The sequence below is a fragment of the Rhincodon typus genome, chromosome 18 (assembly GCF_021869965.1).
Source record: "Rhincodon typus isolate 14 chromosome 18, sRhiTyp1.1, whole genome shotgun sequence".
Lineage (NCBI taxonomy): Eukaryota > Metazoa > Chordata > Chondrichthyes > Orectolobiformes > Rhincodontidae > Rhincodon > Rhincodon typus.
In genome coordinates this window covers 25,971,219-25,987,375 of record NC_063349.1, presented here as the reverse complement: position 1 = coordinate 25,987,375, position 16,157 = coordinate 25,971,219, and the positions used below count along the sequence as shown (strand labels likewise).

At 38.2% G+C, this 16,157-nt stretch overlaps 1 protein-coding gene across 1 annotated transcript in view; it reads left to right on the top strand.

The window, feature by feature from the left end:
* Positions 1–16,157, top strand: part of LOC109923101 (dual specificity protein phosphatase 16) — a 67,758-nt gene that overhangs the window by 33,744 nt on the left and 17,857 nt on the right. The gene's annotated exons all lie outside the window — the stretch shown is intronic.

Below are 16,157 nucleotides of genomic sequence, written 5' to 3'. Positions count from 1 at the left end.
TTTTTTCCTTCACAGATGCTGCCAGACCTGCTGAGCTTCTCCAGCAACTTTGTTTTTGTTCCTGATTTACAGCATCCGCAGTTCCTTCGGTTTTTATTTGGAAAAAATTGTCGTAGTTTTGATTGGAAACATATTTATTCTGTTTCATGAATCCATTTGATATGAAGTAGTGAGACAGCAAAACAGTGTCGTAGAAAGGGCAAAGGATGTAGGTTAAAGATAAATGTTGAAAGTAGGTGTAAAATAAATACAAGAGGGCTGCATTGCAACAGGGATGACACTGATTACATTTTTCAACATTGTAAAGCATATTGTAGTGAGGTAAATGTACTCTCTGATGAACACTGCTTTCAATCAGTTTCCCATTGTCTACAAACTTATGAATGGATTATATCATTGCAATGGTTATTACTAAATTTGTGAACTTAAAAGTTGTAACAAGTATGTAGGACAAACATCTGTTGCTCAAATATGGCTAAAACCAGTTTCATTCTGACTTTAGATATTTGCTGATTGGAGTTCAGTTAGTTTGTACTTTGCCTTGTTAAAATAAAAATAATGGTGGCAATTATCTAAGGAAATGGCTTGATGTAATTGGCAACAATATCCTCGTAAACATAGTAGTTCCCAATGAACTCACCATGGAAGTGTAATAAAACATTAAATGGTTGAGTTCAAAGTTTGAAATTTGTTTTTATACGGGTCATTGCACTTGGAGTTATGCTGCATATATTGCAACTTCATCAGGCCCACAAACTGCTGAAAATAACACAATCCTGTATTTGTATAGAGCCTTTTAAAAATGGTAAAATGTGCCAAAGCTCTTCACAGAAGTGTTAGCAAACAAGATTTGATGCTAAACCACATAGACTTTGGGGAACATAAAAAGTGGGTTTTAACAAGCAGGAACTAAATTTTAAGGAGAGTTTTAAAAGAAGAAAGAGGCTGATAGGTTTAACAAGATTTAGACCTTTGCATTTTAATATACAGCTGAGAGTTGTGGAGCTTATTAAAAGCAGGATGCTCAAGAGGTCAAAATCAGAGGAAACCTTGAAAGCTGTACCCGTGCATCTTCTGAGTTTTCTTTGTACATTGGTGATTTGTTGAAGTGTCCGTACATTTACATTTTTGTTTTGCATGGTTATGCGTGCATGGTGTCCTAAAGATTTTGTCATGGTTGGCTTGGGAACTTTCAAGGGCAACTGTGCGACTTAGGGGAATCGTTGGTTCCAGGGCTGGAGAAGATTAGAGACTCGGGTGGAATGTGAATGCGTGGAAGAATTGTAAAACAATGACATAAGTTTTAAGATCAAAATGCTGCTTGACTTGGTTAAAAGCAGAAATTTCTGGAAAAGCTCAGCATGTCTGGCAACCTAGTGATGAGAGAAACAGAGTTAACATTTCGAGTCCAGTATGACGACTTTATGCATCAATAGAATCACTACAGTGTGGAAACAGGCCATTCGGCCCAACATGTCGACTCCGACTGTCCAGAGAGCATCCAAACCAGGCTCAACACCCCGTATTACTGTAACCCTGCACTTCCCATGGCTAATCCAATTAACCTGCATACTATGGGCAATTTAGCATGACCAATCCACCTATCCTGCACATCTTTGGACTATGGGAGGAAACCTGCACAGGCACTGGAATTGAACCAGGTCACTGGTGCTGTGAGGCAACAGTGCTAACCACTGAGCCACTGTGCCGCCCCTTTAGAACTGAAAATGATGCTGCCAGATCTGCTGCATTTCTCCAGCACATTCTCTTTTTAATTTTAGATTTCCAGCATCCACAGTATTTTGCTTTTATTTGGCTGCTTAACTGGGAGCCAGGACATATCAGTGAGACTGGGACTTAGTGTGAATTAGGGCTTGGACAACACAACCTCAGTTTTATGGGAAAGTAGAACATGCAAGAACAGCAAGGAGTACATTTAAACAGTCAAGTCTAGAAGTAATGGAGGCATGAGTGAGGATCTCTAGGTGATCTAAATGATGGAGCAGATGTGCAATCAGAAAGCATTTTGGAGTCAAATATGGCACTAAGTTTGCAAACATTCTGGTTCAGCTTAGTCATCTGCCTGGGCAAGGGATGAGGTTTGAGATAAAGGCTGAAAATAAAGGCTTCAGTTTTGCCAATGTTTAAACCATAAGACGTAGGAGCAAAAACAGGTCGTATGGCCCACTGAGTCATTCAGTTGGCTTATGGCTGATCTCATAATCCTCAACTCTACTTTCCTGCCTTTCCCCCATATCCCTGGGTTCCCTTACAAAAATCTGTCTATCTTAGCCTTGAAAATATTTAATGAGCCAGTCACAACAGCCTTTGCAGTAAAAAAAAAGTCCACAGATTCACTGCCCTAGGAGAGAAAAAAATCCCCTTCATCTCTGTCTTAAATAGGTATAATCTCAGAATAAGGAATTGCTGATCATCCTGGAATTTGCCTGTAAAGCAAAGGCACTGCTCAGCATCTACTCTGTCAAACCCCATAAGAATCTTATTGGAGTTGAGAAGAATGAGAGGTGACCTTGTGAAACATATGAGTATGGATCCAACATAGTCTACCTTTCCTCATATGAAGATCCCTCCATAACTGGAATTAACTGAGTGATTCTGTAGACTGCCTCCAATGATAGTATATCTTTATGGAGTTCAAGAGACCAAAACTTTTCGCAGTATTCCAGCTGTGGTCTTGTATAGTTTTAGTAAGATCTCCCCATTTTTATACTCCATTCGCTTTGAATTTAGGGCCAGCAGTCCATTTGCCTTCCCTATTATCCACTGAACTTCACTAATTTTTTTGTGATTCAGGCAAAAAGACACCCAAATCTCTCTGTGCTACAGGTTTCTGCAGTCTTTCTGGATTTTAAATAATATTAAGCTCTTCTATTCTTTCTGCCAAAGTGCAGATTCACATTTTCCTACATTACATTCCATCTGCCAGGTTTTTGCCCACTTGCTCAACCTGTCCATATCTCTCTGTAGACTCTGTCATCCTCACTACTTGTCTTCCCACCTATTTTTACATCACCTGCAAACTTGGCTATAGTACACTCATTTTATTCATCCAAGTCATAAATGCATATTTTAAATAATTGTGGACCCAGCACTGATTCCTCTGTCAAACCACTAGTTACAGGTTTCCAGCTCTGAAAATGTTCCCTTTACCTCAACTCTTTGCCTTCTATTAGTTAGCCAATCCTTTACCCATGCTAATATACTACCTCCAACACCATGAGTTCTTTTGTGTGGTATCTTATTGAGCACATCTGGAAAATATAAATATAGTACATCTATGGTTCCTCTTTATCTTTCCTGCTTATTACTACCTCAAAGAACTCTCAAACAATTTTGTCACAGGCATGATTTCTGCTTCAAGAAGCCCAGCTGATTCTGCATGATTTTGTTATATATTTTTAAATACTTTTCAATTACAGCCTTTATAGAAGATTCTAGCATTTTCCTAATGACAGATGTTAAGTTAACTGGCCTGCAGTTACCTGTTTATTGTCTCCCTCACATTTTTGAATAAGGGTGTTACATAATGTTTAGGTGTGAAAAATTTCTGCCTGTCCAGGACTGGTTGTTGGATACAGGAGGGGGTCGAAGGAGGTGTTGGTGAGATTGACGGCCATCCAGTTCCATGTACATGTGAATTGTGTTTATTTGGATGGTGCCATAGAGAAGCATTGTGTGGATGAGAAAGAGGAGACTGGATAGATCCTTGGGGGACACCAGAGATAACAGGGTGTGGGAGAGGTGGTAGGCAGCCATTGCTGGCAGTTGTCTGGCTGTGGCTGGATAGTCAAGAATAGAAGCGGCTTCCTGAAGTTCAATCTAGCTGAATGATGGTGGCAAAATGTTGGAGGAGTGGTCAACTTATCAAAGGCTTTGGACAAATCGAATAGGTCGGAGAGGGATAATTTGATCTAATTGGAAATAACATTTGGAGAAGAATTGACATTCTTGTAAGATTTCTATATTTAAATTTTGCTAACAGTGGATCTTCCTGTATATTAAATGTACTTGGTTGTGTGCAGGTGGTGGACATTAACTAGAGTTTCACTTGAGCATATAAAGAGACGCTTATTGAAATGTGGTTGTGTTAGGAAGTGAATGCTTGAAATATTTATTTCTGTAACTAAATGCAAGTCTGAGTAAATATTAACTCTCGTTCTTTGTCACCACTGGCTTTCTGTAAAGTAACACAGCTCACAGTGAGCTGAATGATGTATTGTATAGGGAGGTGCACATTAGATGGTATAATGTGAACCTATATATATTCTGTTCAAATAAAAAGTCAAAATTGGCTAAGCTAATCACTTCAGGCTAGAGAGTAGAACTCCAACTTTGTAGAAAAATATAATTCACAATCAGCTAACATTGTAGTTCCAGTGTTTCCCATACATTTGAATTTATTGACATTGTTTCTTTTCGTTTGATTTTGAATACAGCATAGAAAATTGCATTTCACTGTGATATCTATGGTATGATGAACAGAAAATTTACATTAGATATCATTTTTATAATGAATCTTCCTTGCAAATGATGTACAATTATGCGTTATAATCCTTTGTAATAGTCAAGAGCGTTGATTTTATTGTGAATAAATGCAGCCAATCTTCCTGATTTTTTTTGTCTGTAGATGCAAAGCTAAAAAGAGAGCAAAATCCATTCTCGCATCTGTATTGTTTACATTTCCTTGAGCCTGTGCTTAGTATGAGGTTGGGTGCCTTGAGATTGGAATCATGGGATAGAGGGAATGTTGGTAGTTAAAGAATCTGGAGAAATGTAGCAACAGATATGATGGCAGTTGGGCTACTGGGAGGGAAGGTGACAATGCTTGGAAGCCAAGTGACATCTGATAGTTCTATTAGGGCTTGTAGAGGGGTGTTGAGGTAAGGTAGCAAGAGGTTGGAGGATCCGCAACTGCGTTTGAAGTATTGGGAGAGAGGTGGTGGGATGGACGTAGGCTGTGTAAATACTGTTACCATGATGAGTTATTGGTGGGTTGTCATTAGGTATGGAAACTCTCCTTGGGAATCTTAGAGGATGAGAGTAATGGGATCTGGATAAGAGGAGAGCAATAGGGGAATGATGCTTTGATATGTCTGCTCAGCAAGGATTGGGAACAATGTGGGAGCTCAGGAAGCTCAGAGTAAGGAGAATGGGAGCAGGTTAAAGGCAAACTAATTAGCGTGAAAATCCTACCATAATCTTATTTCAGAGTCATTAACATACTTTTTGAGAAACTCACTTTTAGTTTGTGGAGGAACTTAAATATATTATATTTATACATATATATATGCCTAAACCTTGCTATAACGAAAGCACCCTCTTGTGTATTGATTTGATAGAAGAGAACACTAGCCAACTAAATGATTTTTAAAAAATCATCAATTATCCATATCTTGCTGTTACTTTCTCAGAAACATTGCATTGTGTAAGGGTGTAAAGCATTATTAAAAACATTTTTAGAAATATATTTCATGGCTGCATAATTCAGAAATGTATAAGGTCGAAGGGCTCAGCTTACCAAAAGTGAGTTTGAAGCATAAACTTTGACCTGGAGCTATGACCACTGTTATCATCCCAGAAATGCCAGTTTGAGAATGTATAAGTACGCAGTTTCCCATTGTGCATTCCTAGGATTTCCTAGTGGCTGGAGATTTTCACTAAAACATTACAAATCTGGATATACAATTCTATTATTCTGATATACTGGAAATGTTACTTTTTGTAACTGTTATTAAGTGACTAACAGTGCATAATTTAGACTTGTAAATGTATAAAAGCATGTTTAAACAGATATAAAGAAGTGGTGACGCTTTGCTGAATTGAGTTGAGTAATACCTTTCTCAGAATTCATGACAGCAATAGACTTATTCCTTATTTTCTCCGTCCTCTTCACTTTCTTACTTTTATTACAATAATTGTATCACATAAGATGCTCCACCTACATAAATACATTATGATAGTGCAAGAATAAATGCTTTGTCTTTGGGACAACTGCTCTTCATACAGACAGTCCTTCTGGACTTTGTCATCTAATAACTTGGTGTGTAGATCTTTTGTTTGCAATTCTGTTTTCCCCTTTTTCCGATCACTAGGTTGTGACTCATGCTGCAGTATAATTCCAAAGCTACCTCAAATGCTCTGCCAGCTTGGTTAAGTGAATATTAGTCATACCTGGTCTTAAAACTAGATGTTTGGAGTCTAGGGGTGGAATACTCCCAGCTCCAATGAGAAATTTGAAAAATCGTTTGAGATGCCCAGCGGGGAACTTCTCAGCTTGAAGAACAAAAAGCCCCATTTTCCAACCAAGTGTTCTATGGCGAATGAGGTCTTGTCAGTGAGCAGTGAGAGACCTATTTACATATATTAGCACACATTAACATACTGCGATTAGTTAATCTTGCCTCATTTATACACAGTTTCCCAATCTCCCACATGCGAGATAGAAATGAGATGGCAACAGTTCCTAACATGAAAGTTAGTATGGTTACCTGGTAACTTTAGCTCACCACTTGCTCTCCAGACCTCAATCGTGAACACCAGGCATCTCAGGGCAACCTGTCTCCACTGCACCCCATCCATGGGCCTTGTGCCAGTTTCGTCATCTGCAATCCACTTACAGTACAGCTTTGTACTTCAGTGCTGCACTTTGGAGTGCACCAACACCTTTCACTGGAACAATGCTGCGGAAACAGGCAGCCATCTCGTGTTTTGGACCTGGGTGCACTCTCGCTGTCTCTGTTCTAACTCTGACTTTGTGCATGCTTCGATGTTCACAGCATCCATGCCTTGTTTGGACTTGTCTTTTTGTGCTTTGCCACCTTATGGTACTTTTTCTTTACTTTCTTTTTAGAATAGACACAAAGCCAGGCAGTTTGTCTTGGTTGTCAACAGTGATCAATCAAGAAGAGAGTCAGGCTTCTCTATAGAATCGTGCAATGTCAATCTCTCATCTACAGCACGTGCCAGCAGAGTAACCGGCAAACACGCTCCAGGTGGATCAACCAAGTGGCCATGTCTCAAAGTCGAAGGTGCTTCATAGCCTTCAGTCAAACCAAGGGGTTTGCTGTCAGTGAGAAGGTCCCAGAGTGTTATTGGCGGATAAGGTTTTGTTGGCGAAGGTGGGGAAATCAGTGCTTGGGATTGGAGTCAGCAACTTGGGATGCAGAGGGAACAAGAACAGTGAAATGAAGAGGAGGAATGTAAATGTTTTAGTCTCCCATAATATACATGCAACTCGGATACACTTCTTCAGCTGCAGCATACATCTTGTTAAACGTTCAGTTGGGACACAAATGAATGAAGCTGTTAGTTTTCTACTGGTAACAATAGTAGCAACTAAAGCACTTCCTGCCACTTAACTGATAAATGGAAAGTTTCACTTCTGTAATTTTAGCCCTTCCCCTCATTGTTAGTCATGTTCTAAGCATTCATTATAAGTATTTGCAACATTAACTAATCTAAAAATCATTATTAATCACTGTATAATGTAATGTTTAGAATCACTGATTTTATTGCAATAAATTAAAAAAACATTCCTTTCTGTTTCTTGTATTTAGCAGTTATCACAAACTCACACCATGATGGTTTATTTGTCTGCCAGTATATGGCTTCATAATTGGTTTGGAAGGTCCTGAAATTAAGGGGTGAATTTTTTCTGCATGTAATGGTGTTTCCGAAGACAAGTTTACACTTTAACTGTGTTATTATTAAATACTTAGTTTTTTTAATTGTCTGTATTGAATGATTCAATTGATCAGCTTTATTTTAATAATCACTTGCTACCATTTGTCAGAACTAATTGACAACTGAAGTACAGCCTGAATGCAAAACGCTCATAAAAAAATATATACTTTACATAAGACAATTTAATATAGCATATAGATGCACTATTTTAGAAGGACATGATAAAAACCATACATTATTCTGATACTGAAGTCAGTTTGTATTCCTTTTTATGAGGTAATAACTCATCATATCAAGTTATGAAACAGAGTTCAGTAAACCTGTAACTTGTGCAATCAAACCAGAAAAATATGAGAATGAAAGTATGTGATTTCTTGTAGTGACATATTATTGAACCAACTGGCTCTTATTCACAATCCTTTCAGGAAAATCAACTCAGCATCCATATCTGGCATCATTTACATGTGATTTCAGTCCCATACTGCGTAATTGGCTCTGAAAGCCCTCTGATGTGTCTTGGTAAACCAATCATTTGTGTAGATGTTGTTCCCCACCACTTCCTCAGGGCATTTAGAAGTGGGTAATAAATGTAATTGAGCCTGTGCTCCCCACATTCTAACATCAAATAAGTCATTTGAGCTGATACTGCAGTATACAACATTGAGTAAACCTAATCTGATTCTGATTTGAATAAATATGAAATTCTTGAGAAATTTGCTAATTTTATTGTAATCTTGCTCGAACAAGGTAACAGTAATCAATCTTTAGCAATATGAATGGTCTTTATTATCACTTAAATGTTGCATTTAATCTTGTGGAATGCTGCATGTTTGGGACACTAAGTTATGTTTTTAGAAGATAACTAAATTGCATTGCCGTGCTTATTTTGCCAATGGGAGAAAGCATGTTTTTTCAGGCTTTAGTTGCTGGGTTCTTACAAGATGGAACGGTGACTGTATTATTCAAAGGTTCAGATCGATTACCATATGTAAATCTAGAACACAGGTTTTCTGAAAACAGAACTAAAACCTAATGTTTATAGTGCTATAAATGGTTAGCTGTTCAATAATTAACAGATGGAAGATATCATTCTCCATTTCTTGTGGAACTTGAATTAGCATGGCGCATTTTACCTTACACAACTCTTACCTCAGCAAGAGAATGAAGGGAGAGAAGTTTGTTCATAGAGCGCTGACATGCTTTGATTCACTTTGCATTGTTAAATATTAGCTCTGGAAACTCTTGAGAAATGCACAGTTTAAAAAAAGATAATTTAGTACAGGTCCATCTTAATTCCATGGATTATTTCCTCAATCAGTGTTCTGTAAGTATTTTGTGATGCTGTGTGTTTACAATGTACTTAATTACTATTCTAGCACCAATTTTGATTTTCAGTTAATTATTCACACTGGCCATCTGATTTGTTAAATATTTAATTTAATTCATCACTTGAATTAAATGTTTATTAAAAATTACTTTGCTCAAATCCATGACTGAATTAATCAATAATAGAGGTTATTTTTGCTTGTTTTCCTGCCTTTTCTTGTTGTTTTCTTCCAGTTTTAAGTCAAGCAGATCTCGCAGCGCAAAACTCCATTTTTAACACCTCATGGATGCTGTCAGAATTATGAAACTTACACAGCGACATAATCTCATGCCTAGCACACTCCGAGTCATAGAGCTGTAAAACATGGAAACAGACCCTTTGGTCCAACTCATCCATGCTGACTGGATATCCTAAATTAATCTAGGCCCATTTGCCAGCATTTGGCCCATATCCCTCTAAACATTTCCCAGTCATGTACGCATCCAGATGCCTTTTCAAATGTTGTAATTGTACCAGCCTACACTACTTCCTTTGGCAGCTCACTCCATACAGGCACCACCCTCTGCATGAAAAAGTTGCCCATTAGGTGGCTTTTAGATCTTTCCTCTCTCACCTTAAACCTATGCCCTCTAGATCATAGAATCCCTACAATGTAGAAACAGGCCCTTCGGCTCAACAAGTCTACACCGACCCTCAGAGCACCCACCCAAACCCATCCCCCTATAACCCCTAATCTACACATCCCTGAACACTACGGGCAATTTAGCATGGCCAATCCACCTAGCCTGCACATCTTTGGACTGTGGGAGGAAACCGGGGCACCCAGAGGAAACCCACGCAGACACGGGGAGAATGTGCTAACTTGACACAGACAGTCGCCCAAGGAATTGAGCCTGGGTCACTGGCGCTGTGAGGCAGCAGTGCTAACCACTGTGCCACCATGCCGCCCCAAAGTTTTGGACTCTGCTACCCTGGGGAAAAGACCTTGGCTATTCACCCTATCTGTGCTCCTCATGATTTTATGAACCTCTATAAGGTCACCCATCAGCCTCCAACGCTCCAGGGAAAATAGCCGGAGTCTATTCAGCCTCTCCCTATAGCTCAAACCCTCCAACTCTGGCAACTTCCTTGTAAATCTTTTCTGAACTCTTTCAAGTTTCACAACATCTTTTGATCAGCATCAAGTTGGGAGACTAATAATGCATAGAGTGTGCCAGGAGTCACATGATCGACGTGAGTTAGTTTGATGTAAGTGTGCAGTGGAGCTGATGCGCAGAACTGCCGCATGCTAAAAAGAAAAAGCATATTGTAGAGAGGCCTGGAGCAATATTCTGTGGCCTTGCAGAAGTTGTAGGATCATAAGAATTGATGGACAACAGACCAAAGTCCATCCTGTTTGCCTTCAACCATTGTGGTGTTTGGACATTATATTGATGAATAAATTGCTTACCAATTATAACAATCAATCAATCAATCTGTCTTGGATTTGTTGGGAAAAGCAAGTGTGCTGCCTCACGGTAATGTTTAGCTGCCAATTTTAATGTCTGCTAACTCAGGTTCTACATGTAGAAATGGTCACCGATGGTACAGTAGGGACTGTGACATATTGGTTATACTACAGTATTGGTAATCCAGAGCTATGAGTTCAAATCTCACCATGGAAGCTGGAGAATTTAAATTCAATTAAACAAATCTGGAATAGTGGTGATTGTGGTGCAACCGGACTGGCAAAAACTCATTTACTTCACTAGTTTCCTTCGAGGCAGGCAATCTGCCAACCTTGCTCATTCTGGTCTGTGTGTGACTTCAGATTCCAAATTGTAATTCACTCTTAATTGCCCACGGAAATGGCCAAGTAAACTGTTGTCCCGTATTCAAGGAAGAGATGACCAGCACCTTCATGAGGGCAATTGCCAGCAAAACCTGAGTTAAGTTTTAAAAACTTATTAGCCTTCAAGATCAATTGTTGAATATATAAATTGGCCGCTGCTTGGCTTTACTCTGCCAAATTTGACAGGTTATCTGAAGTCATGGGGTTCTTTATTGATAGATTTTAAAAGATTGTTCAGTTGTGTTTTAGGTATATTTTGTATATAAATTATAATGTTTAGACTGTGATCACTGCTCTCAAGACATTATATATTGTAGATTTCAAACCAGAAAATCTGGAAAGTGAAGGTGAAGTAACCTTTTGCTTTTATGGAAAAACTTTTTCATGACTCTTGTCCAGGAATAATTATTACTTTTGGGGCCTGAGATCTCTAGTGTATGATTATCACCAATTTTCTTCTTTCTGTAACTACAGATTTCAAAAATAGAGTGACCGGAAACCAGTGCTTTCAAAGATGTTAGACTGAGAATACTGGATGGCACAATGTTTCCAAAGATTTTGTTTCTTTTTACCACCTGAAACCCAGATTTGAATCCATTCCAAATGCATGGAATAAAGATCTCTCCCTCTCTCTCTCTGGTGTTTTTCAAAATGCTCTGAGTTTATGCAAATTTGATCTTCTTCCCAATGGGTCCCACCCTCTTCTTGTAGAATAGTCTGTTGTGATCATTTGAAGTTTGTTATGGTGAGTGAAAACTTCAACAAAATGTTTCTCTTTTCAATGAAAACTGTAGCAGTGAATAAAGAAATGGCAAAGACACTATAAAAATATTAATGGGATTTAAAGTTGATTAATCTTCTGGACTTGATGGGTTGCATCCTAGGTCTTTTTAAAGATGGTTGCTACAGAGGTAATAGTGCATTGGTCTTGGTCTTCCAGAATTCCCTAAATTCCAGATCAGTTGTAATGGATTAGAAAGGAGAAAATGTAATTTCGTTATTCAAAGAAGAAGGGAGGGAGAGAGAGAACTGCCAACTATAGACCAGTTAACCTGAAATCAAGAGCAGGAGAAATGCTAAGATCTGTTTTTGGTATGTGGTAACAAGGCACATGGATCATCTTAAAAAGATCAGATAGTCAACACTGAACTACAAAGGAAAAACATGTTTGACAAATCTGTTAGTGAATTTTGAGGTTTAAACTAGGAGGTAGATTTAGCGATTTGGTGTACTTATTTTCAAGAGGTGTTCTGTAAGTTTATTATACAAAATTACAGCTCATGGGATTTGGAGTTAATATATTAAGCATGGTTTGTGAGTCAGTTAATGGGCAGAAATGAGAAAGTAGGAACGAATTGGTCATTTTTGGGTTGGCAAGCTGTACTAATGAGATATTTCAAGGATCAGTGTTTAGGACCTAGCAGTTTACAATGTATTTCAATAACTTGAATGAGAAGACTAAATCTAACATGTCCATGTTTGCTGCTAACATAATTGTTGATGATAAAGTAAAATGTAAGTGTGAAGACAACATGATCTGCAAAGGGTGCAGGCAGATTAGGAGATTTGGCAAGAAGTTGGCAAATGGAATATGGGAAATGTGAGGCTACTTACTTTGGAAAGAAACAAAAACATTTTAAATAGTGGGTGACTGGTTAATGCTGGTATCCTGAGGGGACATGGTTGTACTTATATACAACACATGCAAAGTCAATATGAAGGCACAATAAGCATTATAAATGAAATAGTTTGTTAACCTTTATTCCACTCTGTAATCTAAAAGTAAAGAAGCTATACTGCAACTGTATAGAGCCTTGGCAAGATTAACTTGGAGTATTGTGTACTAGTTCAAGTCCTTACCTAAGAAAGGAAATCCTTACCTCGGTGGGAAGGCGACAAAAATTCATTGCGTTGACTTTTGGGAAAATCTTGTCAATGAAGGGAGACTGTGTAGGTTTGGTCTGTTTTCCCCGATGTACAACATAATGAGAAGCCTTTTCAGTGAAGCATCTAAAATTCTTAAGATCTTTGAAGGGATAAACCTGGGAGGATATTTCCCTAGCTTAACAGTCCAGAATTAGGGGTTTGGTTTGATTTTGATTTATTGTTGTGACATGTACCTAAGTACAGGGAAAAGTTTTGTTTTATGAGCAGTACAGGCAGATCATAGCATATAAGGACATACAGATCATAGGGTGTTCAGATGATTGAAATATACAAGGTCACGGCTGCACAGGAGGTGTACAAAAGCAAGATCAACATTAGAAATAGTAGGAACTGCCGATGGTGAAGAATCTGAGGTAACAAGGTGGAGAGCTGGATGAACACAGCAGGCCAAGCAGCATCAGAGGAGCAGGAATGCTGACGTTTTGGGTCTGGACCCTTCTTCAGAAAAAAGATCAACATTAGATTTGAAATTAGAGAGGTCTATTCATCAGTCTAATAACAGCAGGGAAGAAGCTGTTCTTGAACCTGTTGGTTCATGTGTTTTAAGCTTCTGTATCTTCCGTCTGACACAAGAGGTTGGAAGAGAGTACTATCGGGACTTTAATAATGTTGGCAGCCTTTCCACGGCAATAAGAAATGTAGATGGCATCCATGTATGGGAGGTTGGCTTTCATGATGGTCTGGGCTATGTACATAACTTTCTGTATTTTCTTCCAGTCCTGGGCAGAGCAGTTGCCGTACTAAGGCATTATGCATGCAGATAGAATGCTTTCTGTGGTGCATCTATAAATGTTGGTGAGGGTCCTGATGGACATGCTGAATTTCCTAAGCCTCCTGACGAAGAAGAGGCGTTGTTGTTTCACAGCATCGGAGCAAGTGATCAGTTGTTAAGGGCTGAGATGAGGAAATTTTTTTTCACGTAAAGATTTAGAATCAGAACATTCAGAATTCTGTCAGAGAATTGTTGATTCTTAGTCATTAAGTTATTCAAGCAGAAGCCATTAACTTTTGGACACTGTGATAAGGGGATAGTGTGAGAGGTGGGGTTTAGGTAGATAATCATCTATGATTTGTTTTGAATAGTGAAACAAGCTCAAAGAGCTAAATGGTCTATTCCTTTTCATGCTGCTTGTATCCTTCTGTTTTTAACTGGCCTAACATGGCAGTTGCAAGAACAGGACAAAAAACTGAATATCTCCAACAAATGATTTACCACTCCCACCTTCCTCTCCTTGACACTCGACATGCCAATAACTTAATGCTCTTCTGGATGAGTGCAGCATCAAAAATGCTTGAAATTCAATACCATATAGAATAGAATATTCCATTTGGTTGCTCCCACTAAATTCAATACTTGCTTATGAAGAGACATTAATTCACACATTTAATGATTCTGTATAAATGCAAGCAATTTCTGTGAAGAGGAATTGTTGTATGAAGGGAATATAGTGAAGGAGCTAAATAGAATTACTGGCCTCCTGCTTCATCTGTTAAGAATTTTAGGAGAACAACCTTTAGTGCAATGCTTCTAAGATATGAAATCTTAAAATAGGCTCAGAGCCTTGATTTTTCATGGATCTGAAATGTTGCCAGTTCCATGAAAGTTGGGCCCATTTAGATTAATGCACGTAACCAATAAAGGGTGGACCACGTGCCGACTGTGCTTTTAATATAAAGATGTTTTTACTTATTAACAGATAATTACAAACTGCTCCAAAATGCATTAGCTCCAATTTGAAGTAGTTTGATTAGCATTACAGTAACCACTTCTTCAGTCTGTGACGCATGCTGTTTTGTTATTACTTCTGTTAAATGCAAATGAACATCTGTTCTTGCAATTATGGGCGCCAGAAATCTGTGTAATAGTGCAGAGCATGAAAGTGAAGATACTTATAAGGGAACAAAATTTGAAACTTTTACATTAAAATAAGTGAATCATGTTGGAATGTGTGAATTATTTTGGGGGAAAATGAGAGAGTTTAAACTTTACAGACACAAAATTAAAGGTCTTGTTTTAAAAAAAATGCAGGTCATGACTAAAATAACATGAACAATTTGCATTATCCATGTGTCATGCCCAGTAAAGAGCCACATTCATAACTCTCAAGATACAAACTTCATTCACTTTGACCATCAAAAGTGGATAATTACTGCTTAAATGGCCACTGTTTGATTTCTACAAAAAAAAAATCAACTTCTGTCTGAAGCTGTTTCTAGAAAGTTCACAAAATGTAAATGATACCCAAAATTCAATAACCTACCTGTCTGATATGCCTTTATCTCCAAGATCAGCATTCCACAAAGACAAGTGTGAACATCCACAATTGTGTAGCACTGGCTTCTAACGTCTAATTGTGTGGACAATGGAAGCACTGATCTTACGGTCACATTATCGAAACTGACTTTAGACCTATCTGCCTACTGCAAGAATCAGACAGGAATGAGTCACTCTGGGAACCTACAGGACAAAGAGAGACTATAACTCCAGTCAGAAGAGAACCTTGCCTAACACCAATCCAGCTCAGGCAGTATGAGGGCAATAAATTCATTTTTACCTGCAAAGATTCGTCAACCATAGCTTCATCTGGAGATTGAGATTTCCAACTTGCATTCATCTTCAGAGAACTATGACAGGGAGCCTGTCAGATCTACTCCATGTACACCTTAAAAGACTCCTTCTGAGTGTGATTTGCTTCTTGTATTCTGTTAATAAACTAGTGGTATGCTTTGTCCTCTAGAATCTATCCTTATGCATGTGTATGTGTGTGCATGTGAGTTTTTGATTGTATTTGCATATTGGGGTTTTGTGTGAATAAAGTGTGTTGTTGTTGTTGCATACAATTAATGAGAAAGGGGAAAACGTATCCCATAATTTCTCTCCCTGTCCATAATACGTGGCAATGAAGACAGAATTTTTGAATTATATGTGATATCAAAATAACACCAGAGAAAACGATGATGACTTTGAAAATGGGCAGACTTCGTGTTTTTGGGAATTTGCTTCAAAGTGGTTTTGAAATCACAATGTATCCTGAACTGTGTTGTGACAGGTTTATGATGCACTGAAAATTATAATTTGAGATATTTTAGTTAAATGCTAGTGAATGCTTACAGTTGATGGTTGCACGTTTAATTCTGGTTTTAAAAAATGTATGGTTCATTCGTTTGGTAAAGATTGCATAATTTTATTTTACTTTATTTTTGATAACTAAATTTAAAAAGACTTTTAAAATCAAGGACTGTGGAAGGAACTGCTGTACTTTTAAAAACAAGTTACTGGAACTTATTGTGAATTGTGCTGTGAGTTGTGTCTGGACTGTTGGTCTGTTCAAGTAGTGAGGGAGGTGA